General features: G+C 36.7%; 17 non-coding genes across 17 annotated transcripts; all 17 read right to left on the reverse strand.

The window, feature by feature from the left end:
- Positions 1-864: 864 nt before the first annotated feature.
- Positions 865-937, reverse strand: TRNAV-AAC (transfer RNA valine (anticodon AAC)). Its single transcript has one exon. It is a non-coding gene; the product is annotated as a tRNA-Val (tRNA).
- Positions 938-1,365: 428 nt separating this feature from the next.
- Positions 1,366-1,438, reverse strand: TRNAV-CAC (transfer RNA valine (anticodon CAC)). The gene has a single exon. It is a non-coding gene; the product is annotated as a tRNA-Val (tRNA).
- Positions 1,439-2,307: 869 nt separating this feature from the next.
- Positions 2,308-2,380, reverse strand: TRNAV-AAC (transfer RNA valine (anticodon AAC)). The gene has a single exon. It is a non-coding gene; the product is annotated as a tRNA-Val (tRNA).
- Positions 2,381-2,808: 428 nt separating this feature from the next.
- TRNAV-CAC (transfer RNA valine (anticodon CAC)) lies at positions 2,809-2,881 on the reverse strand. Its single transcript has one exon. It is a non-coding gene; the product is annotated as a tRNA-Val (tRNA).
- Positions 2,882-3,750: 869 nt separating this feature from the next.
- On the reverse strand, positions 3,751-3,823 carry TRNAV-AAC (transfer RNA valine (anticodon AAC)). Its single transcript has one exon. It is a non-coding gene; the product is annotated as a tRNA-Val (tRNA).
- A 428-nt stretch (positions 3,824-4,251) lies between these two features.
- On the reverse strand, positions 4,252-4,324 carry TRNAV-CAC (transfer RNA valine (anticodon CAC)). The gene has a single exon. It is a non-coding gene; the product is annotated as a tRNA-Val (tRNA).
- Positions 4,325-15,264: 10,940 nt separating this feature from the next.
- On the reverse strand, positions 15,265-15,337 carry TRNAV-AAC (transfer RNA valine (anticodon AAC)). Its single transcript has one exon. It is a non-coding gene; the product is annotated as a tRNA-Val (tRNA).
- A 428-nt stretch (positions 15,338-15,765) lies between these two features.
- Positions 15,766-15,838, reverse strand: TRNAV-CAC (transfer RNA valine (anticodon CAC)). Its single transcript has one exon. It is a non-coding gene; the product is annotated as a tRNA-Val (tRNA).
- A 1,368-nt stretch (positions 15,839-17,206) lies between these two features.
- TRNAV-CAC (transfer RNA valine (anticodon CAC)) lies at positions 17,207-17,279 on the reverse strand. The gene has a single exon. It is a non-coding gene; the product is annotated as a tRNA-Val (tRNA).
- An 868-nt stretch (positions 17,280-18,147) lies between these two features.
- TRNAV-AAC (transfer RNA valine (anticodon AAC)) lies at positions 18,148-18,220 on the reverse strand. The gene has a single exon. It is a non-coding gene; the product is annotated as a tRNA-Val (tRNA).
- A 428-nt stretch (positions 18,221-18,648) lies between these two features.
- Positions 18,649-18,721, reverse strand: TRNAV-CAC (transfer RNA valine (anticodon CAC)). The gene has a single exon. It is a non-coding gene; the product is annotated as a tRNA-Val (tRNA).
- Positions 18,722-19,588: 867 nt separating this feature from the next.
- On the reverse strand, positions 19,589-19,661 carry TRNAV-AAC (transfer RNA valine (anticodon AAC)). The gene has a single exon. It is a non-coding gene; the product is annotated as a tRNA-Val (tRNA).
- Positions 19,662-20,093: 432 nt separating this feature from the next.
- TRNAV-CAC (transfer RNA valine (anticodon CAC)) lies at positions 20,094-20,166 on the reverse strand. The gene has a single exon. It is a non-coding gene; the product is annotated as a tRNA-Val (tRNA).
- An 868-nt stretch (positions 20,167-21,034) lies between these two features.
- TRNAV-AAC (transfer RNA valine (anticodon AAC)) lies at positions 21,035-21,107 on the reverse strand. The gene has a single exon. It is a non-coding gene; the product is annotated as a tRNA-Val (tRNA).
- A 430-nt stretch (positions 21,108-21,537) lies between these two features.
- On the reverse strand, positions 21,538-21,610 carry TRNAV-CAC (transfer RNA valine (anticodon CAC)). The gene has a single exon. It is a non-coding gene; the product is annotated as a tRNA-Val (tRNA).
- Positions 21,611-22,478: 868 nt separating this feature from the next.
- On the reverse strand, positions 22,479-22,551 carry TRNAV-AAC (transfer RNA valine (anticodon AAC)). Its single transcript has one exon. It is a non-coding gene; the product is annotated as a tRNA-Val (tRNA).
- A 430-nt stretch (positions 22,552-22,981) lies between these two features.
- TRNAV-CAC (transfer RNA valine (anticodon CAC)) lies at positions 22,982-23,054 on the reverse strand. Its single transcript has one exon. It is a non-coding gene; the product is annotated as a tRNA-Val (tRNA).
- Positions 23,055-23,674: the final 620 nt, after the last annotated feature.

The following is a 23,674-nucleotide window of genomic DNA, read 5'->3' on the forward strand; positions in this document are numbered from 1 at the left end:
AAAAATTTGCGACCATCATCCAATAAAAAATTATCTTTAACATTCAGTATGGCATGCTAAAATAAACTTTTTATCTGATTGTATTTTTATTGAGCATTTTACCTAAAAATTCATTGTTTTAAAATTCTAAAGCTAAAAGATTGTTTTTGCACAGTTTTGAATTGGGGACCTTTTGCGTGTTAGGCAAACGTGATAACCACTACACTAAAGAAACTGACTCTTGTGGGTGCCATCACTATCTAGTCTGGAAGTACAAATGACACATGCTTTTCTTAGAAATATAATTTTTTCTAAACTTTTTTTCCTATTTTCTAATAATTTTGACGCTATTTTTCCACTTTGCATTTCAAGAGGACACATTCACTTATTATCAATTCTGATCATTGTATTTACTAAAAAAAATATTTTTTTAATGTATTTCTGACCAATTTTGAAGGGGGACCTTATGCATATTGGGTAAATGTGAATAACTCTACACTACAGGTACTTCCTGAATGCAACACCATCCAATATGCATGGTAGAAGGGAAATTGACTTTTGATATTCTGCAATATGATTTTTTGCTTGCTTTTTCATTGAGCAATGCAACAGTATATATTTATCAAAATATAAATTATTGAATTCAAAGCGTTTATGTAACAAAATATGTTTTTGCCAATTTCGAACTGGGGACCTTTCACGTGTGAGGCAAACATGAAATCACTACACTACAGATACTACATGAAAAATTTGCGACCATCACCCAATAAAAAATGATCTTTGACATTCAGTATGGCATGCTAAAATAAACTTTTTATCTGATTGTATTTTTATTGAGCATTTTACCCAAAAATTCATTGTTTTAAAATTCTAAAGCTAAAAGATTGTTTCTGCCCAGTTTCAAACTGGGGACCTTTCGCGTGTTAGGCGAACGTGATAACCACTACACTACAGAAACTGACTTTCGAGGATCCCATCACTATCTAGTCTGGAAGTACAAATGACACATGCTTTTCTTAGAAATATAATTTTTTCTAAACTTTTTTCCTATTTTCTAATAATTTTGACGCTATTTTTCCACTTTGCATTTCAAGAGGACACATTCACTTATTATCAATTCTGATCATTGTATTTACTAAAAAAATATTTTTTTATGTATTTCTGACCAATTTTGAAGGGGGACCTTTTGCATATTGGGTAAATGTGAATAACTCTACACTACAGGTACTTCATGAATGCAACACCATCCAATATGCATGGTAGAAGGGAAATTGACTTTTGATATTCTGCAATATGATTTTTGCTTGCTTTTTCATTGAGCAATGCAACAGTAGATAGTTATCAAAATATAAATTATTGAATTCAAAGTGTTTAGGTAACAAAATATGTTTCTGCCCAGTTTTGAACTGAGGACCTTTCGCGTGTGAGGCGAACGTGATAACCACTACACTACAGAAACCACATGGAAACAGCATCTCCCGCCATCCAATAAAAAATGATCTTTGACATACATTATGGCATTCTGAAATAAACTTTTTATATGATTGCATTTTTATTTGGCATTTCAACCAAAAATCCCTTGTTTTTAAAATTCTAAAGATAACAGCACATTTCTGCCCAGTTTCGAACTGGGGACCTTTTGTGTTTTAGGCGAATGTGATAACCACTACAATACAGAAACTGACTTTTGAAGATCTCATCACTATGGAGTCGGGAAGTACCATTGGCAAACCGTTTTCATAGAATTTTTTTTTCTAAACTTATTTTTCTATTTTCTAATAATTTCTATGCTATTTTTTCCACTTTGCATTTCAAGAGGACACATTCACTTATTAATAGTTCTGATCATTGTATTTAATAAAAAAATCTATTTTTAATGTATTTCTGACCAATTTTGAAGGGGAACCTTATGCATATTCGCTAAATGTGAATAATACTACACTACAGGTACTTCATGAATGCAACGCCATCCAATATGCATGGTAGAAGGGAAATTGACTTTTGATATTCTGCAATATGATTTTTTGCTTGCTTTTTCATTGAGCAATGCAACAGTATATAGTTATCAAAATATAAATTATTAAATTCAAAGTGTTTAGGTAACAAAATATGTTTCTGCCAATTTCGAACTGGGGACCTTTCACGTGTGAGGCAAACATGAAATCACTACACTACAGATACTACATGAAAAATTTGCGACCATCATCCAATAAAAAATGATCTTTGACATTCAGTATGGCATGCTAAAATAAACTTTTTATCTGATTGTATTTTTATTGAGCATTTTACCCAAAAATTCATTGTTTTAAAATTTTAAGGCTAAGAGATTGTTTCTGCCCAGTTTCGAACTTGGGACCTTTCGCGTGTTAGGCGAACGTGATAACCACTACACTACAGAAACTGACTCTCGTGGATCCCATCACTATCTAGTCTGGAAGTACAAATGACACATGCTTTTCTTAGAAATATAATTTTTTCTAAACTTTTTTCCTATTTTCTAATAATTTTGACGCTATTTTTCCACTTTGCATTTCAAGAGGACACATTCACTTATTATCAATTCTGATCATTGTATTTACTAAAAAAATATTTTTTAATGTATTTCTGACCAATTTTGAAGGGGGACCTTATGCATATTGGGTAAATGTGAATAACTCTACACTACAGGTACTTCATGAATGCAACACCATCCAATATGCATGGTAGAAGGGAAATTGACTTTTGATATTCTGCAATATGATTTTTGCTTGCTTTTTCATTGAGCAATGCAACAGTAGATAGTTATCAAAATATAAATTATTGAATTCAAAGTGTTTAGGTAACAAAATATGTTTCTGCCCAGTTTTGAACTGGGGATCTTTCGCGTGTGAGGCAAACGTGATAACCACTACACTACAGAAACTACATGGAAACAGCATCTCCCGCCATCCAATAAAAAATGATCTTTGACATACATTATGGCATTCTGAAATAAACTTTTTATATGATTGCATTTTTATTTGGCATTTCAACCAAAAATCCCTTGTTTTAAAATTCTAAAGATAACAGCACATTTCTGCCCAGTTTCGAACTGGGGACCTTTTGTGTTTTAGGCGAATGTGATAACCACTACAATACAGAAACTGACTTTTGAAGATCTCATTACTATCGAGTCGGGAAGTACCATTGGCAAACCGTTTTCTTAGAATTTTTTTTTTCTAAACTTATTTTACTATTTTCTAATAATTTCTATGCTATTTTTTCCACTTTGCATTTCAAGAGGACACATTCACTTATTAATAGTTCTGATCATTGTATTTAATAAAAAAATCTTTTTTTAATGTATTTCTGACCAATTTTGAAGGGGAACCTTATGCATATTGGCTAAATGTGAATAATACTACACTACAGGTACTTCCTGAATGCAACACCATCCAATATGCATGGTAGAAGGGAAATTGACTTTTGATATTCTGCAATATGATTTTTTGCTTGCTTTTTCTTTGAGCAATGCAACAGTATATATTTATCAAAATATAAATTATTGAATTCAAAGCGTTTAGGTAACAAAATATGTTTTTGCCAATTTCGAACTGGGGACCTTTCACGTGTGAGGCAAACATGAAATCACTACACTACAGATACTACATGAAAAATTTGCGACCATCATCCAATAAAAAATGATCTTTGACATTCAGTATGGCATGCTAAAATAAACTTTTTATCTGATTGTATTTTAATTGAGCATTTTACCCAAAAATTCATTGTTTTAAAATTCTAAAGCTAAAAGATTGTTTCTGCCCAGTTTCGAACTGGGGACCTTTCGCGTGTTAGGTGAACGTAATAACCACTACACTACAGAAACTGACTCTCGTGGATCCCACCCCTATCTAGTCTGGAAGTACAAATGACACATGCTTTTCTTAGAAATATAATTTTTTCTAAACTTTTTTCCTATTTTCTAATATTTTTGACGCTATTTTTCCACTTTGCATTTCAAGAGGACACATTCACTTATTATCAATTCTGATCATTGTATTTACTAAAAAAATATTTTTTTATGTATTTCTGACCAATTTTGAAGGGGGACCTTATGCATATTGGGTAAATGTGAATAACTCTACACTACAGGTACTTCATGAATGCAACACCATCCAATATGCATGGTAGAAGGGAAATTGACTTTTGATATTCTGCAATATGATTTTTGCTTGCTTTTTCATTGAGCAATGCAACAGTAGATAGTTATCAAAATATAAATTATTGAATTCAAAGTGTTTAGGTAACAAAATATGTTTCTGCCCAGTTTCGAACTGGGGACCTTTCGCGTGTGAGGCAAACGTGATAACCACTACACTACAGAAACTACATGAAAACAGCATCTCCCGCCATCCAATAAAAAATGATCTTTGACATACATTATGGCATTCTATAATAAAATTTTTATATGATTGCATTTTTATTTGGCATTTCAACCAAAAATCCCTTGTTTTAAAATTCTAAAGATAACAGCACATTTCTGCCCAGTTTCGAACTGGGGACCTTTTGTGTTTTAGGCGAATGTGATAACCACTACAATACAGAAACTGACTTTTGAAGATCTCATCACTATGGAGTCGGGAAGTACCATTGGCAAACCGTTTTCTTAGAATTTTTTTTTTCTAAACTTATTTTTCTATTTTCTAATAATTTCTATGCTATTTTTTCCACTTTGCATTTCAAGAGGACACATTCACTTATTAATAGTTCTGATCATTGTATTTAATAAAAAAATCTATTTTTAATGTATTTCTGACCAATTTTGAAGGGGAACCTTATGCATATTGGCTAAATGTGAATAATACTACACTACAGGTACTTCATGAATGCAACACCATCCAATATGCATGGTAGAAGGGAAATTGACTTTTGATATTCTGCAATATGATTTTTTGCTTGCTTTTTCATTGAGCAATGCAACAGTATACAGATGTAGCCACCTTTATCTTGAGTGGCTGCGGCGTTTGTCCCGTTCGACCATACGCAGCGTACTGGGGCGTAGCGAGGCGCGCCTAGTCACAGAGAGGCTATCTAATCGCACGGAGACAGACATTTGACGTTTGGCGTTACCTTTACGTGTAATACCTGCGATCAGCCACCAGATGTCGCTTTTTACAATCACCACTGCGCATGCGTGTGGTCTCCCGTAAAATACAATACTGAAATACATAATAAGGACTACTTTACTAAGGCGTCTCATTACGCTGCATACAGTAAATACTGTACTCATTACGCTGCATTATTTAATACAGTACTGTATATACGACACCGACGCAAATAGTACAGCATACAGTATATGATCCATCTACAATACTTTATGAATACTGTATGTGAGCGTCCAAGTCCCGCAGACAAAACATACAGTACTGTAAAACCAGTAGTGTACACTGTCGCAAATGGATGTGTGTTACAAGTTCACTATTGCCTCTCAAGATTAGGAATTTTGTACAGTATGTTATCGTCCTAATCCCGTAGCCATTACAGCATAATCAAAACCAACGGATTTATACATTTGTCTGCGGCGAAGTGGTGAAGTGTTTCGCTTCCTATACTCAGAGTCCAGGGTTCGATTCCTTAAGTACGAATGCATGTTAGTTTTTTTCAGACACTTTATTATTTTTTTTTATTCACATACAGTACTATAAACCAGGGCATACAGTAGCTGCATGAGCGGTTCTATGCGATCGAGTCCGGTGTACCATAATGTGCAGGTTCTATGCAGGTTAAGGTTCTATGCTCCGTACAGTACACATACAATTCTGTAGCTGGGCAGACTGAATAGAAATGGCTACCACCTATGACTCCTTGCCCCACAGAGGCCCTAGGCTACGGAGCAAGTAATAGTCCAGATTGTACAGACTATGGGGCAATGCTGAAGGAGCGTCACAATCCCCTAGCTAAAATACACAGTATGCATATTATGGTACACCGGACTCGATCACATACTGTAGCACACTGGCAAAATGGCCGCCGCCCCTGAACCCTTGTGCAGGTTATGGGGCAATGCTGAAGGAGCGTCACAATCCCCTAGCCAAAAATACACAGGGGAGATAGGGATAAGCTACTGTAGGATTGCATACAGTATTACGGTACACCGGACTCAATCGCATAGCACACTGTCAAAACGACCACTACCCATGAACCCCCACCTCCTGAACCCCCACCTCGTGGCAGGCAGCAGTTGGGTATGGAATGAGAAATGGCATAAGCTGTGCAGGCTACGGGGCGATGCTGAAGGAGCGTCACAATCCCCTAGCCAAAATACACAGAGATAAGCGAGGTCTATGCACATTACAGTACGTTACACCGGGCTCGGTCGCATAGCAAACTGACAAAACACAAGTTTTACAGTACATACAGTAAAGCAGGCCAAAGCTGCAGGAGAGTTTCTACTGTAAAGGTTCTATGCACCGTACGGTAATGTACACATACTGTACAGTACCTGTACAATTCTATAGCAGGGCAGACTCAATTGAAATGGCTACCGCCTGTGACTCCTAGCTCCTAGGAGGCACTCAGCTATGGAGCAAATAACAGCACAGATTTTGCAGGCTACGGGGCAATGCTGAAGGAGCGTCACAATCCCCTAGCTACAATACACAGGGGTGATAGAGATAATCGAGTGGCTGGAGGGGGGTCCCCTTGATTTAAGGGGCCCCCACTCCTCCAGGGTACTCCGGCCAGGTGTGACTAGTTGGGTATTTAATTCCATGGCCGCAGGGACCGGTATAAAAGTCTCCCCCGGCTGTGCATTATCTGTCCAGCTAGTGGAGCCCAGTGCTGATTCAAAAAATATGGGGAACCCCTACGCTTTTTTGTCCCCCTTATTTTTTGCACCAGGACCAGGCGCAGAGCCCGGTGCTGGTTCTAAAAAGATGGGGGATCCCGTGTCCATTTTTTCCGTATTCCTGCCGGAATTCGACTGCAATTGCATATACAGTACTGTACCCCTTAATGTCACTGCTTACAGTATACAGTATTTAGACATGAGCTTGTGTACAGTATCTGTCATGAGGTGCTTTTTTCACTGACACTATAACTTTTTTCTATTGTAATATACTGTACAGAGGCGGCAAACTAGCCAAACGGGAATAATCAGCTTCTGCGGAATAAAATGAGATGCTACAGTACATGCCTATATTCTGTGAGTGAATGCGGCTCTATGAAATTAAATCAGAAAATTTAAATATGAAATGCATTACTAATGTGTGGCATTACTGTACTGTATGTGTATAAGGTGTACTACAATATTTTCTGGTGTAACATAAGGAAAGGGCACTACTGCATGGTCTAATGCAGTGGTTCTCAAACTTGGTCCTCAGGACCCCACACAGTGCATGTTTTGCAGGTAAACCAGCAAGTGCACAGATGTACAGTATTCATTACTAACTGACACATTTTAGAAGGTCCATACAGTAGGTGGAGCTAATTTTTTCACTTGTGATTCTGTGAGACCTGCAAAACCTGCACTGTGTGGGGTCCTGAGGACTGAGTTTGAGTACCTGTGGTCTAATGTAAATAAAGATGAATGTGGTGGGGTGTAATGTGAATAAGGGGCATTACTGTTAGGAGTAATGTGGTACTATGATATGATGTCATGAGAATAAGAGACACCACTGCATGATATAATGTGAATAAAGTTGCAGTACTGTGTTGTGTCATTTCATCTTCGGGTATTATTGTGTTACCATGCCCCTTCCCAGCAAGAACATACTGTACACTGTTTTGGGCTGGCACTAAATGTGCACATTGTTCTTATTTAGATTATAGGGGGTAGGAGCGCCAAAATGGGTGATGGTGCTGGGAAAGGGGTGCAGGGTTAGAGGCGGAACTACGTAGCATCTGTGCAAGAGGGCATCAGCCAAAATCTAGCCTAGGGCATCATGTTGGTCAGGTTTGGCTCTGATAATACTGTATACTGTACTCTTACTGTACTTTGCATTCAATACAGATACTGTTTGCACACAGGTTTTACATGAATCATTGGCAATGCTGCAGGAGTGTCTCATTAGGCAATCTAAAATATACCACGACTATGGGTGGGGATACAGTAGGGAAGTTCTGTCACCATAAGCTGTCTGCTGTGTATAGCATATTTCCATCTGAGATGCATTTGTGTGTTTGTAATAAGAAAAAAACATTTTACTGTACATTTAGTGGATACAGTATTTCTCCCCCATAATGACGTATCATACTGTACAGGTACCCTCATGTACTGTACCGTACCATACTGTAAAATTGAATATTTATTGGAAAAACATCAATATTAATGTAAAAAAAAAGTATTACAACATCCGATTCCATGTACTGCACTGATCAAAATGTACAGTACTCTTATTCAGGACTTATAAAACTGAAAATAACTGTTCATACACATCAATAACATTACTACTGTATAATATTCTACATTAGTTTATGCAATAATCAGACAAAGGCAATTTTATAATTTTTTTTAATAATGCACCAATTTAAAATTTTAAACAGAAAATACAGTACAGAACTACATATTTGTGGCTTGACCATTTCTTTCGACTACAACAGGTAATACTTTATACAGGTGATTTATATAATTATTACAATGTTCAGGTGTGAGTACTTCTAGCCAAAATTTCTTTATCCCATCCACCAGTTGCTGTTTTGTTGTTGGCTTTGCAACACTCCTAACGTACCTCTTCAATTGAGCCCACACTAATTCGATTGGGTTCATGTCTGGTGATCTATATAAAAATTTAAAAAAAGCGTATAGAAAAAATTAATTACATTACAGTAAATAGAGAAAATTAAACATACAATATTGTACTGTTTATTAAACAAAATTTTTTTTTACAGTACTAGAGTGCTATCCAAAATTTTACTTGTACACTGTTGAAAGAATACTCACTCTGGTGGTGTGCGTTCCCAATTCATACCTTTCTCTTCCATAAATTTGGCTGAGGCGGAGTGTTTAGGATCATTGTCTTGGAATATCCTATGGTGAGTTGGGTAATATTTATTCACAAATGGTACCATACATTCCTGTACTATTGTTTCTTGGAAAAATTTCTTATCCATGATTCCTACAGAAATCAAAAAATGTTGTTCATTAATAAGCAACTCCTTTTATTGTGCAGTTACACGTACTCTACAGTACAGCATGTATTTTTACAGAACACAGGCACAGAATAAAGTATAGTACTGTACCTTCGAAAAATAATAGGGGACCAGCTCCTAATCGTGATATGCCTCCCCATACATGGACTTTCAATGGATGCTTTGGGCGTGGTTTTAAAGAGATATGGTTACGTTTCCTGAATGACATTCTGGAGAACCGCTCAAGGGCAACAGACGATTCATCTGTGAAAATGACATCATCAAATGTTTCACCACTCTCAATCCATCGCCGTGCCTGTTCCACTCTCTTTTCTTTATTCACATCTCTTATCATTGGAGATATCCTGTGAAGAGCCAAAAATAATGAAATCAGATACAGTTATGAAATTACAGATTTACAGATTACTGTATATACAGTAGACTGTATGTGCAGTATACTGTATTATATACCTACAGTACTGTATACATTAAACTGTACATACAGTACATTAAGGTACATACAGAGTAATATATACAGTATACTGTATACATACTGTACATACACACAAACACACACACACACACACACACAGTATACAGTATGTAATCATCACAATACAGTAAGCCGGCAATGCTTCATTGCTGTCTCTGAGTGCCTATACAGTAGGTATCTCTTTTGGGATAGAATATATACAGTATATACTGTACACACACACATACTGTATATAGTATAAAGTACACACTCTGTATAATGATTTATGGCATTATTATATCACGTATCAAGGGATTATTAACAGTGCATTTACTGTATGGTTTATACTGCTTTCAGTATTTTACCTTGTTGCGCCAAAGGTCCATCCCATTTTCCGTCGCATCCTTCTGATGCTGGTGGCCGATATGTCCAGGTCATACTTGGAATGGAGAATTCGTTTTAATTGCAGAGCAGTACGCTCATCATCCTCACGAGTTAGTTCCTCCACAATTTGTTGCACTCTCCTACAGTACAATACAGTATGAAAAATATGAATTCATGAACAGCACAATCACAGTTACAATTGATGAAGTTTTTATTTAATTTCAAAAAAATTGTTTATGGTATAAAGCAAGTCATTTAAACATTACAGTAGTGTACAGTACGTACCATGTGCATTTTGTAGGAAATACAAATCTGGGCGTTGTTCTCTCGAATGCATGATAGCGCACCGTTTCTAAAGTGACTATAATGCCACTTTCCTTGAGCCATGCATGGATCTCTTTGATGGTTTTATTTTCTTTTTTCATGTTGGCGATTATCTTGCTCATCGTTTTGTTGATAGTTACTGGCATGTTGTCCAACTATAATTCCTGTATGGAGAGAAAACATTTGTGAATACTGTAGTCTAAAATTTACACATCTGAAAATGCATAAGAGTTTTATGATAGAAGTTAATACTGTACATGTTTACTATCCAGTACCTGATGTTCAAATTTAAGTATTGTATACTGTACAGTACTGAAAATACCACTTCAGTGTTATGGACTGCAATTAGTTTCCGGTATGAAACAGATACAGTACAGTAAATAACCCTCCTTGGAAGTGCATGGGCCCTTTGAGACTTACAGTAGTGTACAGCATAAGGGTCGACTGACATGATGTACAAGCATTACATACAGTACATGTCAGTACTGTATGTAAATTCTTCAATTATTGCCTAACAACAATGCTGCTTACTGTATATTAAATACTGTAGGCCTAGAAATGTGCATCTCTATGTAGTAGTTAAAAACACAGGGGCCTATGTGGATAAGCGAGTTCTATGCACACTAAAAATGGCCACTGACCGTGAACCCCCAGCACGTGGCAGCGCTCGGATATGTAGTGAGATACAGTATGGCATACATTTCACAGTCCAGGGGGCAATGCTGAAGGAGCGTCACAATCCCCTAGCTCAATTACACTGGGATAAGCGAGGTCTATGCACATTACGGTATACCGAGCTGGATCGCTTAGCAACCTGACAAAATGGCCGCCGACCGTGAACTCCCAGCACGTGGCAGCGCTCGGATATGTAGTGAGATACAGTATGGCATACATTTCACAGTCCAGGGGGCAATGCTGAAGGAGCGTCACAATCCCCTAGCTCAATTACACTGGGATAAGCGAGGTCTATGCACATTACGGTATACCGAGCTGGATCGCTTAGCAACCTGACAAAATGGCCGCCGACCGTGAACTCCCAGCACGTGGCAGCGCTCGGATATGTAGTGAGATACAGTATGGCATACATTTCACAGTCCAGGGGGCAATGCTGAAGGAGCGTCACAATCCCCTAGCTCAATTACACTGGGATAAGCGAGGTCTATGCACATTACGGTATACCGAGCTGGATCGCTTAGCAACCTGACAAAATGGCCGCCGACCGTGAACTCCCAGCACGTGGCAGCGCTCGGATATGTAGTGAGATACAGTATGGCATACATTTCACAGTCCAGGGGGCAATGCTGAAGGAGCGTCACAATCCCCTAGCTCAATTACACTGGGATAAGCGAGGTCTATGCACATTACGGTATACCGAGCTGGATCGCTTAGCAACCTGACAAAATGGCCGCCGACCGTGAACTCCCAGCACGTGGCAGCGCTCGGATATGTAGTGAGATACAGTATGGCATACATTTCACAGTCCAGGGGGCAATGCTGAAGGAGCGTCACAATCCCCTAGCTCAATTACACTGGGAACCCTGGACCCCCAGCGAGGGAGGTGGGAGCCTTCACCCCTAGCCCACGACGCCTCATGAGAGATTTCTAATTTCATGTGTGAAAGTACTGCAAACAGCGCCCGGCCCTCGCCCCATTGCTGTTGGTTTATGCCTTAGAGGACTCGGACGCTCGCATTTGTAAAGCACGGTGTTTTCCTCCACCTCCTGCTAGCCTGTTGCCCTTCCCCCGTGGGAGCCTGCACAGATCATGCAGTAGACAGGGAGGGAATGCAGGTCATGTGCAATACACAAACGCCCACTGTAGTACTATTTTGCTCACTTACAGTACTGTACTGTAGGTTGCATTTAGCGTAAAGAATTGCTCCTGCAGATGTACTGTACTTTGATTTATGTGAAACCTGTGTGCATCCTTCCATTGGATGTACTGTATTGGAGAGAAAAAAAAAAATGTTAAAGTGAATGTCACGGGAACACATTAAAAATAAGGTTGGCACTTCCTTCCCATTGATGTTGGTTTACAGTATGCCGTAGTGTACTCGGACGCTCATGTAATTGCATTTCAAAGGCACAGTATTTTCCATCGTCTCCCCCCTACCCCCATCGCCCTTCCCCCCTGGGGGCCTGCACAGGGAGGGAATTCAGGTCCTGTGCAATACACAAACGCTGAAGATCTACAGTACTGTTTTGCTTAGTTGGTAGCGTCAGAATACACTCATTTCATTCACGCTGTTTGGGTGCATTTAGCGTAAAGAATCGCTCCTGCAGATGTACTTTGATTTATGTGGAACCTGTGTGCACCCTTCCATTGACTGTCTTACAATGTAAATAAAATAATACAGTGCATTATTACAGAAAAAAAAAAAAAGAAAAAAGAAAGAAAGCACATCATGTCTCGAACCCTGGACCCCCAGCGAGGGAGGTGGGAGCCTTCACCCCTAGCCCACGATGCCTCATGAGAGATTTCTAATTTCATGTGTGAAAGTACTGCAAACAGCGCCCGGCCCTCGCCCCATTGCTGTTGGTTTATGCCTTAGAGGACTCGGACGCTCGCGTTTGTAAAGCACGGTGTTTTCCTCCGCCTCCTGCTAGCCTGTTGCCCTTCCCCCATGGGAGCCTGCACAGATCATGCAGTAGACAGGGAGGGAATGCAGGTCACGTGCAATACACAAACGCCCACTGTAGTACTATTTTGCTCACTTACAGTACTGTACTGTAGGTTGCATTTAGCGTAAAGAATTGCTCCTGCAGATGTACTGTACTTTGATTTATGTGAAACCTGTGTGCATCCTTCCATTGGATGTACTGTATTGGAGAGAAAAAAAAAATGTTAAAGTGAATGTCACGGGAACACATTAAAAATAAGGTTGGCACTTCCTTCCCATTGGTGTTGGTTTACAGTATGCCGTAGTGTACTCGGACGCTCATGTAATTGCATTTCAAAGGCACAGTATTTTCCATCGTCTCCCCCCTACCCCCATCGCCCTTCCCCCCTGGGGGCCTGCACAGGGAGGAAATTCAGGTCCTGTGCAATACACAAACGCTGAAGATCTACAGTACTGTTTTGCTTAGTTGGTAGCGTCAGAATACACTCATTTCATTCACGCTGTTTGGGTGCATTTAGCGTAAAGAATCGCTCCTGCAGATGTACTTTGATTTATGTGGAACCTGTGTGCACCCTTCCATTGACTGTCTTACAATGTAAATAAAATAATACAGTGCATTATTACAGAAAAAAAAAAAAAAGAAAGAAAGCACATCATGTCTCGAACCCTGGACCCCCAGCGATGGAGGTGGGAGCCTTCACCCCTAGCCCACGACGCCTCATGAGAGATTTCTAATTTCATGTGTGAAAGTACTGCAAACAGCGCCCGGCCCTCGCCCCATTGCTGTTGGTTTATGCCTTAGAGGACTCGGACGCTCGCATTTGTAAAGCACGGTGTTTTCCTCCGCCTCCTGCTAGCCTGTTGCCCTTCCCCCATGGGAGCCTGCACAGATCATGCAGTAGACAGGGAGGGAATGCAGGTCATGTGCAATACACAAACGCCCACTGTAGTACTATTTTGCTCACTTACAGTACTGTACTGTAGGTTGCATTTAGCGTAAAGAATTGCTCCTGCAGATGTACTGTACTTTGATTTATGTGAAACCTGTGTGCATCCTTCCATTGGATGTACTGTATTGGAGAGAAAAAAAAATGTTAAAGTGAATGTCACGGGAACACATTAAAAATAAGGTTGGCACTTCCTTCCCATTGGTGTTGGTTTACAGTATGCCGTAGTGTACTCGGACGCTCATGTAATTGCATTTCAAAGGCACAGTATTTTCCATCGTCTCCCCCCTACCCCCATCGCCCTTCCCCCCTGGGGGCCTGCACAGGGAGGAAATTCAGGTCCTGTGCAATACACAAACGCTGAAGATCTACAGTACTGTTTTGCTTAGTTGGTAGCGTCAGAATACACTCATTTCATTCACGCTGTTTGGGTGCATTTAGCGTAAAGAATCGCTCCTGCAGATGTACTTTGATTTATGTGAAACCTGTGTGCACCCTTCCATTGACTGTCTTACAATGTAAATAAAATAATACAGTGCATTATTACAGAAAAAAAAAAAAAAAAAAAGAAAGAAAGCACATCATGTCTCGAACCCTGGACCCCCAGCGAGGGAGGTGGGAGCCTTCACCCCTAGCCCACGACGCCTCATGAGAGATTTCCAATTTCATGTGTGAAAGTACTGCAAACAGCGCCCGGCCCCCGCCCCATTGCTGTTGGTTTATGCCTTAGAGGACTCGGACGCTCGCATTTGTAAAGCACGGTGTTTTCCTCCGCCTTCTGCTAGTCCTCCATTCCCATTATGCATTAGCGAACTCAGACGCTCATATATTTTAAAAGCACGGTGTTTATACATTGTACTGTACATTCTTCCTTTTACACAATTACTGTAGTTGCGTCTCCATACACATACAGTACTGTACAGTACTCCATACTTTTTCCACCGCCTCCCGTTACGCCTACAGTATTGCCAGAGCTGTAGATCAATCCGCCGCTATACTGTACGATCGAAAGTACTGGATTAGTGGAGCATTAGCCACACAGTGGTGGAGATGTGTAATGCATGATGAGTATCTAGATCGTCTCAACGCGCCTGCCTGTGATTAAACTCAGCTATCGCCTTAGCGTGGCTAAACGCCCGTCTCGGCGGAGAAACAGTCAAGATAAAGGTGGCTACATCTGTATATTTATCAAAATATAAATTATTGAATTCAAAGTGTTTAGGTAACAAAATATGTTTCTGCCAATTTCGAACTGGGGACCTTTCACGTGTGAGGCAAACATGAAATCACTACACTACAGAAACTACATGAAAAATTTGTGACCATCATCCAATAAAAAATGATCTTTGACATTCAGTATGGCATGCTAAAATAAACTTTTTATCTGATTGTATTTTTATTGAGCATTTTACCCAAAAATTCATTGTTTTAAAATTCTAAAGCTAAAAGATTGTTTCTGCCCAGTTTCGAACCGGGGACCTTTCGCGTGTTAGGCGAACATGATAACCACTACACTACAGAAACTGACTCTCGTGGATCCCATCACTATCTAGTCTGGAAGTACAAATGACACATGCTTTTCTTAGAAATATAATTTTTTCTAAACTTTTTTCCTATTTTCTAATAATTTTGACGCTATTTTTCCACTTTGCATTTCAAGAGGACGCATTCACTTATTATCAATTCTGATCATTGTATTTACTAAAAAAATATTTTTTAATGTATTTCTGACCAATTTTGAAGGGGGACCTTATGCATATTGGGTAAATGTGAATAACTCTACACTACAGGTACTTCATGAATGCAACACCATCCAATATGCATGGTATAAGGGAAATTGACTTTTGATATTCTGCAATATGATTTTTGCTTGCTTTTTCATTGAGCCATGCAACAGTAGATAGTTATCAAAATATAAATTATTGAATTCAAAGTGTTTAGGTAACAAAATATGTTTCTGCCCAGTTTCGAACTGGGGACCTTTCGCGTGTGAGGCGAACGTGATAACCACTACTCTACAGAAACTACATGGAAACAGCATCTACCGCCATCCAATAAAAAATGATCTTTGACATACATTATGGCATTCTGAAATAAACTTTTTATATGATTGCATTTTTATTTGGCATTTCAACCAAAAATCCCTTGTTTTAAAATTCTAAAGATAACAGCATATTTCTGCCCAGTTTCGAACTGGGGACCTTTTGTGTTTTAGGCAAATGTGATAACCACTACAATACAGAAACTGACTTTTGAAGATCTCATCACTATGGAGTAGGGAAGTACCATTGGCAAACCGTTTTCTTAGAATTTTTTTTTCTAAACTTATTTTTCTATTTTCTAATAATTTCTATGCTATTTTTTCCACTTTGCATTTCAAGAGGACACATTCACTTATTAATAGTTCTGATCATTGTATTTAATAAAAAAATCTATTTTTAATGTATTTCTGACCAATTTTGAAGGGGAACCTTATGCATATTGGCTAAATGTGAATAATACTACACTACAGGTACTTCATGAATGCAACACCATCCAATATGCATGGTAGAAGGGAAATTGACTTTTGATATTCTGCAATATGATTTTTTGCTTGCTTTTTCATTGAGCAATGCAACATTATATAGTTATCAAAATATAAATTATTGAATTCAAAGTGTTTAGGTAACAAACTATGTTTCTGCCAATTTCGAACTGGGGACCTTCCACGTGTGAGGCAAACATGAAATCACTACACTACAGATACTACATGAAAAATTTGCGACCATCATCCAATAAAAAATGATCTTTGACATTCAGTATGGCATGCTAAAATATACTTTTTATCTGATTGTATTTTTATTGAGCATTTTACCCAAAAATTCATTGTTTTAAAATTCTAAAGCTAAAAGATTGTTTCTGCCCAGTTTCGAACTGGGGACCTTTTGGTGTTAGGCGAACGTGATAACCACTACACTACAGAAACTGACTCTCGTGGATCCCATCACTATCTAGTCTGGAAGTACAAATGACACATGCTTTTCTTAGAAATATAATTTTTTCTAAACTTTTTTCCTATTTTCTAATAATTTTGACGCTATTTTTCCACTTTGCATTTCAAGAGGACACATTCACTTATTATCAATTCTGATCATTGTATTTACTAAAAAAATATTTTTTAATGTATTTCTGACCAATTTTGAAGGGGGACCTTATGCATATTGGGTAAATGTGAATAACTCTACACTACAGGTACTTCATGAATGCAACACCATCCAATATGCATGGTAGAAGGGAAATTGACTTTTGATATTCTGCAATATGATTTTTGCTTGCTTTTTCATTGAGCAATGCAACAGTAGATAGTTATCAAAATATAAATTATTGAATTCAAAGTGTTTAGGTAACAAAATATGTTTCTGCCCAGTTTCGAACTGGGGACCTTTCGCGTGTGAGGCGAACGTGATAACCACTACTCTACAAAAACTACATGGAAACAGCATCTACCGCCATCCAATAAAAATGATCTTTGACATACATTATGGCATTCTGAAATAAACTTTTTATATGATTGCATTTTTATTTGGCATTTCAACCAAAAATCCCTTGTTTTAAAATTCTAAAGATAACAGCATATTTCTGCCCAGTTTCGAACTGGGGACCTTTTGTGTTTTAGGCGAATGTGATAACCACTACAATACAGAAACTGACTTTTGAAGATCTCATCACTATGGAGTCGGGAAGTACCATTGGCAAACCGTTTTCTTAGAATTTTTTTTCCTAAACTTATTTTTCTATTTTCTAATAATTTCTATGCTATTTTTTCCACTTTGCATTTCAAGAGGACACATTCACTTATTAATAGTTCTGATCATAGTATTTAATAAAAAAAATCTATTTTTAATGTATTTCTGACCAATTTTGAAGGGGAACCTTATGCATATTGGCTAAATGTGAATAATACTACACTACAGTTACTTCATGAATGCAACACCATCCAATATGCATGGTAGAAGGGAAATTGACTTTTGATATTCTGCAATATGATTTTTTGCTTGCTTTTTCATTGAGCAATGCAACAGTATATATTTATCAAAATATAAATTATTGAATTCAAAGCGTTTAGGTAACAAAATATGTTTTTGCCAATTTCGAACTGGGGACCTTTCACGTGTGAGGCAAACATGAAATCACTACACTACAGATACTACATGAAAAATTTGCGACCATCATCCAATAAAAAATGATCTTTGACATTCAGTATGGCATGCTAAAATAAACTTTTTATCTGATTGTATTTTTATTGAGCATTTTACCCAAAAATTCATTGTTTTAAAATTCTAAAGCTAAAAGATTGTTTCTGCCCAGTTTCGAACTGGGGACCTTTCGCGTGTTAGGCGAATGTGATAACCACTACACTACAGAAACTGACTCTCGTGGATCCCATCACTATCTAGTCTGGAAGTACAAATGACACATGCTTTTCTTAGAAATATAATTTTTTCTAAACTTTTTTCCTATTTTCTAATAATTTTGACGCTATTTTTCCACTTTGCATTTCAAGAGGACACATTCACTTATTATCAATTCTGATCATTGTATTTACTAAAAAAATATTTTTTAATGTATTTCTGACCAATTTTGAAGGGGGACCTTATGCATATTGGGTAAATGTGAATAACTCTACACTACAGGTACTTCATGAATGCAACACCATCCAATATGCATGGTAGAAGGGAAATTGACTTTTGATATTCTGCAATATAATTTTTGCTTGCTTTTTCATTGAGCAATGCAACAGTAGATAGTTATCAAAATATAAATTATTGAATTCAAAGTGTTTAGGTAACAAAATATATTTCTGCCCAGTTTCGAACTGGGGACCTTTCGCGTGTGAGGCGAACGTGATAACCACTACTCTACAGAAACTACATGGAAACAGCATCTACCGCCATCCAATAAAAAATTATCTTTGACATACATTATGGCATTCTGAAATAAACTTTTTATATGATTGCATTTTTTTTGGCATTTCAACCAAAAATCCCTTGTTTTAAAATTCTAAAGATAACAGCATATTTCTGCCCAGTTTCGAACTGGGGACCTTTTGTGTTTTAGGCGAATGTGATAACCACTACAATACAGAAACTGACTTTTGAAGATCTCATCACTATGGAGTTGGGAAGTACCATTGGCAAACCGTTTTCTTAGAATTTTTTTTTCTAAACTTATTTTTCTATTTTCTAATAATTTCTATGCTATTTTTTCCACTTTGCATTTCAAGAGGACACATTCACTTATTAATAGTTCTGATCATTGTATTTAATAAAAAAATCTATTTTTAATGTATTTCTGACCAATTTTGAAGGGGAACCTTATGCATATTGGCTAAATGTGAATAATACTACACTACAGGTACTTCATGAATGCAACACCATCCAATATGCATGGTAGAAGGGAAATTGACTTTTGATATTCTGCAATATGATTTTTTGCTTGCTTTTTCATTGAGCAATGCAACAGTATATAGTTATCAAAATATAAATTATTGAATTCAAAGTGTTTAGGTAACAAACTATGTTTCTGCCAATTTCGAACTGGGGACCTTTCACGTGTGAGGCAAACATGAAATCACTACACTACAGATACTACATGAAAAATTTGCGACCATCATCCAATAAAAAATGATCTTTGACATTCAGTATGGCATGCTAAAATATACTTTTTATCTGATTGTATTTTTATTGAACATTTCACCCAAAAATTCATTGTTTTAAAATTCTAAAGCTAAAAGACTGTTTCTGCCCAGTTTCGAACTGGGGACCTTTTGCATGTTATGCGAACGTGATAACCACTACACTACAGAAACTGACTCTCGTGTATCACATCCCTATCTATTCTGGAAGTACAAATGACACATGCTTTTCTTAGAAATAAAATTTTTTCTAAACTTTTTTTTCCTATTTTCTAATAATTTTGACGCTATTTTTCCACTTTGCATTTCAAGAGGACACATTCACTTATTATCAATTCTGATCATTGTATTTACTAAAAAAAAATATTTTTTTATGTATTTCTGACCAATTTTGAAGGGGGACCTTATGCATATTGGGTAAATGTGAATAATACTTCACTACAGGTACTTCATGAATGCAACACCATCCAATATGCATGGTAGAAGGGAAATTGACTTTTGATATTCTGCAATATGATTTTTGCTTGCTTTTTCATTGAGCAATGCAACAGTAGATAGTTATCAAAATATAAATTATTGAATTCAAAGTGTTTAGGTAACAAAATATGTTTCTGCCCAGTTTTGAACTGGGGATCTTTCGCGTGTGAGGCGAACGTGATAACCACTACACTACAGAAACTACATGGAAACAGCATCTCCCGCCATCCAATAAAAAATGATCTTTGACATACATTATGGCATTCTGAAATAAACTTTTTATATAATTGCATTTTTATTTGGCATTTCAACCAAAAATCCCTTGTTTTAAAATTCTAAAGAAAACAGCATATTTCTGCCCAGTTTCGAACTGGGGACCTTTTGTGTTTTAGGCGAATGTGATAACCACTACAATACAGAAACTGACTTTTGAAGATCTCATCACTATGGAGTCGGGAAGTACCATTGGCAAACCGTTTTCTTAGAATTTTTTTTTTCTAAACTTATTTTTCTATATTCTAATAATTTCTATGCTATTTTTCCACTTTGCATTTCAAGAGGACACATTTACTTATTAATAGTTCTGATCATTGTATTTACTAAAAAAATATTTTTTTAATGTATTTCTGACCAATTTTGAAGGGGGACCTTATGCATATTGGGTAAATGTGAATAACTCTACACTACAGGTACTTCATGAATGCAACACCATCCAATATGCATGGTAGAAGGGAAATTGACTTTTGATATTCTGCAATATGATTTTTTGCTTGCTTTTTCATTGAGCAATGCAACAGTATATAGTTATCAAAATATAAATTATTGAATTCAAAGTGTTTAGGTAACAAAATATGTTTCTGCCAATTTCGAACTGGGGACCTTTCACGTGTGAGGCAAACATGAAATCACTACACTACAGATACTACATGAAAAATTTGCAACCATCATCCAATAAAAAATGATCTTTGACATTCAGTATGGCATGCTAAAAAAAACTTTTTATCTGATTGTATTTTTATTGAGCATTTTACCCAAAAATTCATTGTTTTAAAATTCTAAAGCTAAAACATTGTTTCTGCCTAGTTTTGAACTGGGGACCTTTCGCGTGTTAGGCGAACGTGATAACCACTACACTACAGAAACTGACTCTTGTGGATCCCATCACTATCTAGTCTGGAAGTACAAATGACACATGCTTTTCTTAGAAATATAATTTTTTCTAAACTTTTTTTCCTATTTTCTAATAATTTTGGCGCTTTTTTTCCACTTTGCATTTCAAGAGGACACATTCACTTATTATCAATTCTGATCATTGTATTTACTAAAAAAATATTTTTTTAATGTATTTCTGACCAATTTTGAAGGGGGACCTTATGCATATTGGGTAAATGTGAATAACTCTACACTACAGGTACTTCATGAATGCAACACCATCCAATATGCATGGTAGAAGGGAAATTGACTTTTGATATTCTGCAATATGATTTTTGCTTGCTTTTTCAATGAGCAATGCAACAGTAGATAGTTATCAAAATATAAATTATTGAATTCAAAGTGTTTAGGTAACAAAATATGTTTCTGCCCAGTTTTGAACTGAGGACCTTTCGCGTGTGAGGCAAACGTGATAACCACTACACTACAGAAACTACATGGAAACAGCATCTCCCGCTATCCAATAAAAAATGATCTTTGACATACATTATGGCATTCTGAAATAAACTTTTTATATGATTGCATTTTTATTTGGCATTTCAACCAAAAATCCCTTGTTTTAAAATTCTAAAGATAACAGCACATTTCTGCCCAGTTTCGAACTGGGGACCTTTTGTGTTTTAGGCGAATGTGATAACCACTACAATACAGAAACTGACTTTTGAAGATCTCATCACTATGGAGTCGGGAAGTACCATTGGCAAACCGTTTTCATAGAATTTTTTTTTCTAAACTTATTTTTCTATTTTCTAATAATTTCTATGCTATTTTTTCCACTTTGCATTTCAAGAGGACACATTCACTTATTAATAGTTCTGATCATTGTATTTAATAAAAAAATCTATTTTTAATGTATTTCTGACCAATTTTGAAGGGGAACCTTATGCATATTGGCTAAATGTGAATAATACTACACTACAGGTACTTCATGAATGCAACACCATCCAATATGCATGGTAGAAGGGAAATTGACTTTTGATATTCTGCAATATGATTTTTTGCTTGCTTTTTCATTGAGCAATGCAACAGTATATATTTATCAAAATATAAATTATTGAATTCAAAGTGTTTAGGTAACAAAATATGTTTCTGCCAATTTCGAACTGGGGACCTTTCACGTGTGAGGCAAACATGAAATCACTACACTACAGATACTACATGAAAAATTTGCGACCATCATCCAATAAAAAATGATCTTTGACATTCAGTATGGCATGCTAAAATAAACTTTTTATCTGATTGTATTTTTATTGAGCATTTTACCCAAAAATTCATTGTTTTAAAATTCTAAAGCTAAAACATTGCTTCTGCCCAGTTTTGAACTGGGGACCTTTCGCGTGTTAGGCGAATGTGATAACCACTACACTACAGAAACTGACTCTTGAGGATCCCATCACTATCTAGTCTGGAAGTACAAATGACACATGCTTTTCTTAGAAATATAATTTTTTCTAAACTTTTTTTCCTATTTTCTAATAATTTTGGCGCTATTTTTCCACTTTGCATTTCAAGAGGACACATTCACTTATTATCAATTCTGATCATTGTATTTACTAAAAAAATATTTTTTTAATGTATTTCTGACCAATTTTGAAGGGGGACCTTATGCATATTGGGTAAATGTGAATAACTCTACACTACAGGTACTTCATGAATGCAACACCATCCAATATGCATGGTAGAAGGGAAATTGACTTTTGATATTCTGCAATATGATTTTTGCTTGCTTTTTCAATGAGCAATGCAACAGTAGATAGTTATCAAAATATAAATTATTGAATTCAAAGTGTTTAGGTAACAAAATATGTTTCTGCCCAGTTTTGAACTGAGGACCTTTCGCGTGTGAGGCGAACGTGATAACCACTACACTACAGAAACTACATGGAAACAGCATCTCCCGCCATCCAATAAAAAATGATCTTTGACATACATTATGGCATTCTGAAATAAACTTTTTATATGATTGCATTTTTATTTGGCATTTCAACCAAAAATCCCTTGTTTTAAAATTCTAAAGATAACAGCACATTTCTGCCCAGTTTCGAACTGGGGACCTTTTGTGTTTTAGGCGAATGTGATAACCACTACAATACAGAAACTGACTTTTGAAGATCTCATCACTATGGAGTCGGGAAGTACCATTGGCAAACCGTTTTCATAGAATTTTTTTTTCTAAACTTATTTTTCTATTTTCTAATAATTTCTATGCTATTTTTTCCACTTTGCATTTCAAGAGGACACATTCACTTATTAATAGTTCTGATCATTGTATTTAATAAAAAAATCTATTTTTAATGTATTTCTGACCAATTTTGAAGGGGAACCTTATGCATATTGGCTAAATGTGAATAATATTACACTACAGGTACTTCATGAATGCAACACCATCCAATATGCATGGTAGAAGGGAAATTGACTTTTGATATTCTGCAATATGATTTTTTGCTTGCTTTTTCATTGAGCAATGCAACAGTATATATTTATCAAAATATAAATTA

This window comes from Pseudophryne corroboree, chromosome 4 (assembly GCF_028390025.1).
Source record: "Pseudophryne corroboree isolate aPseCor3 chromosome 4, aPseCor3.hap2, whole genome shotgun sequence".
NCBI lineage: Eukaryota > Metazoa > Chordata > Amphibia > Anura > Myobatrachidae > Pseudophryne > Pseudophryne corroboree.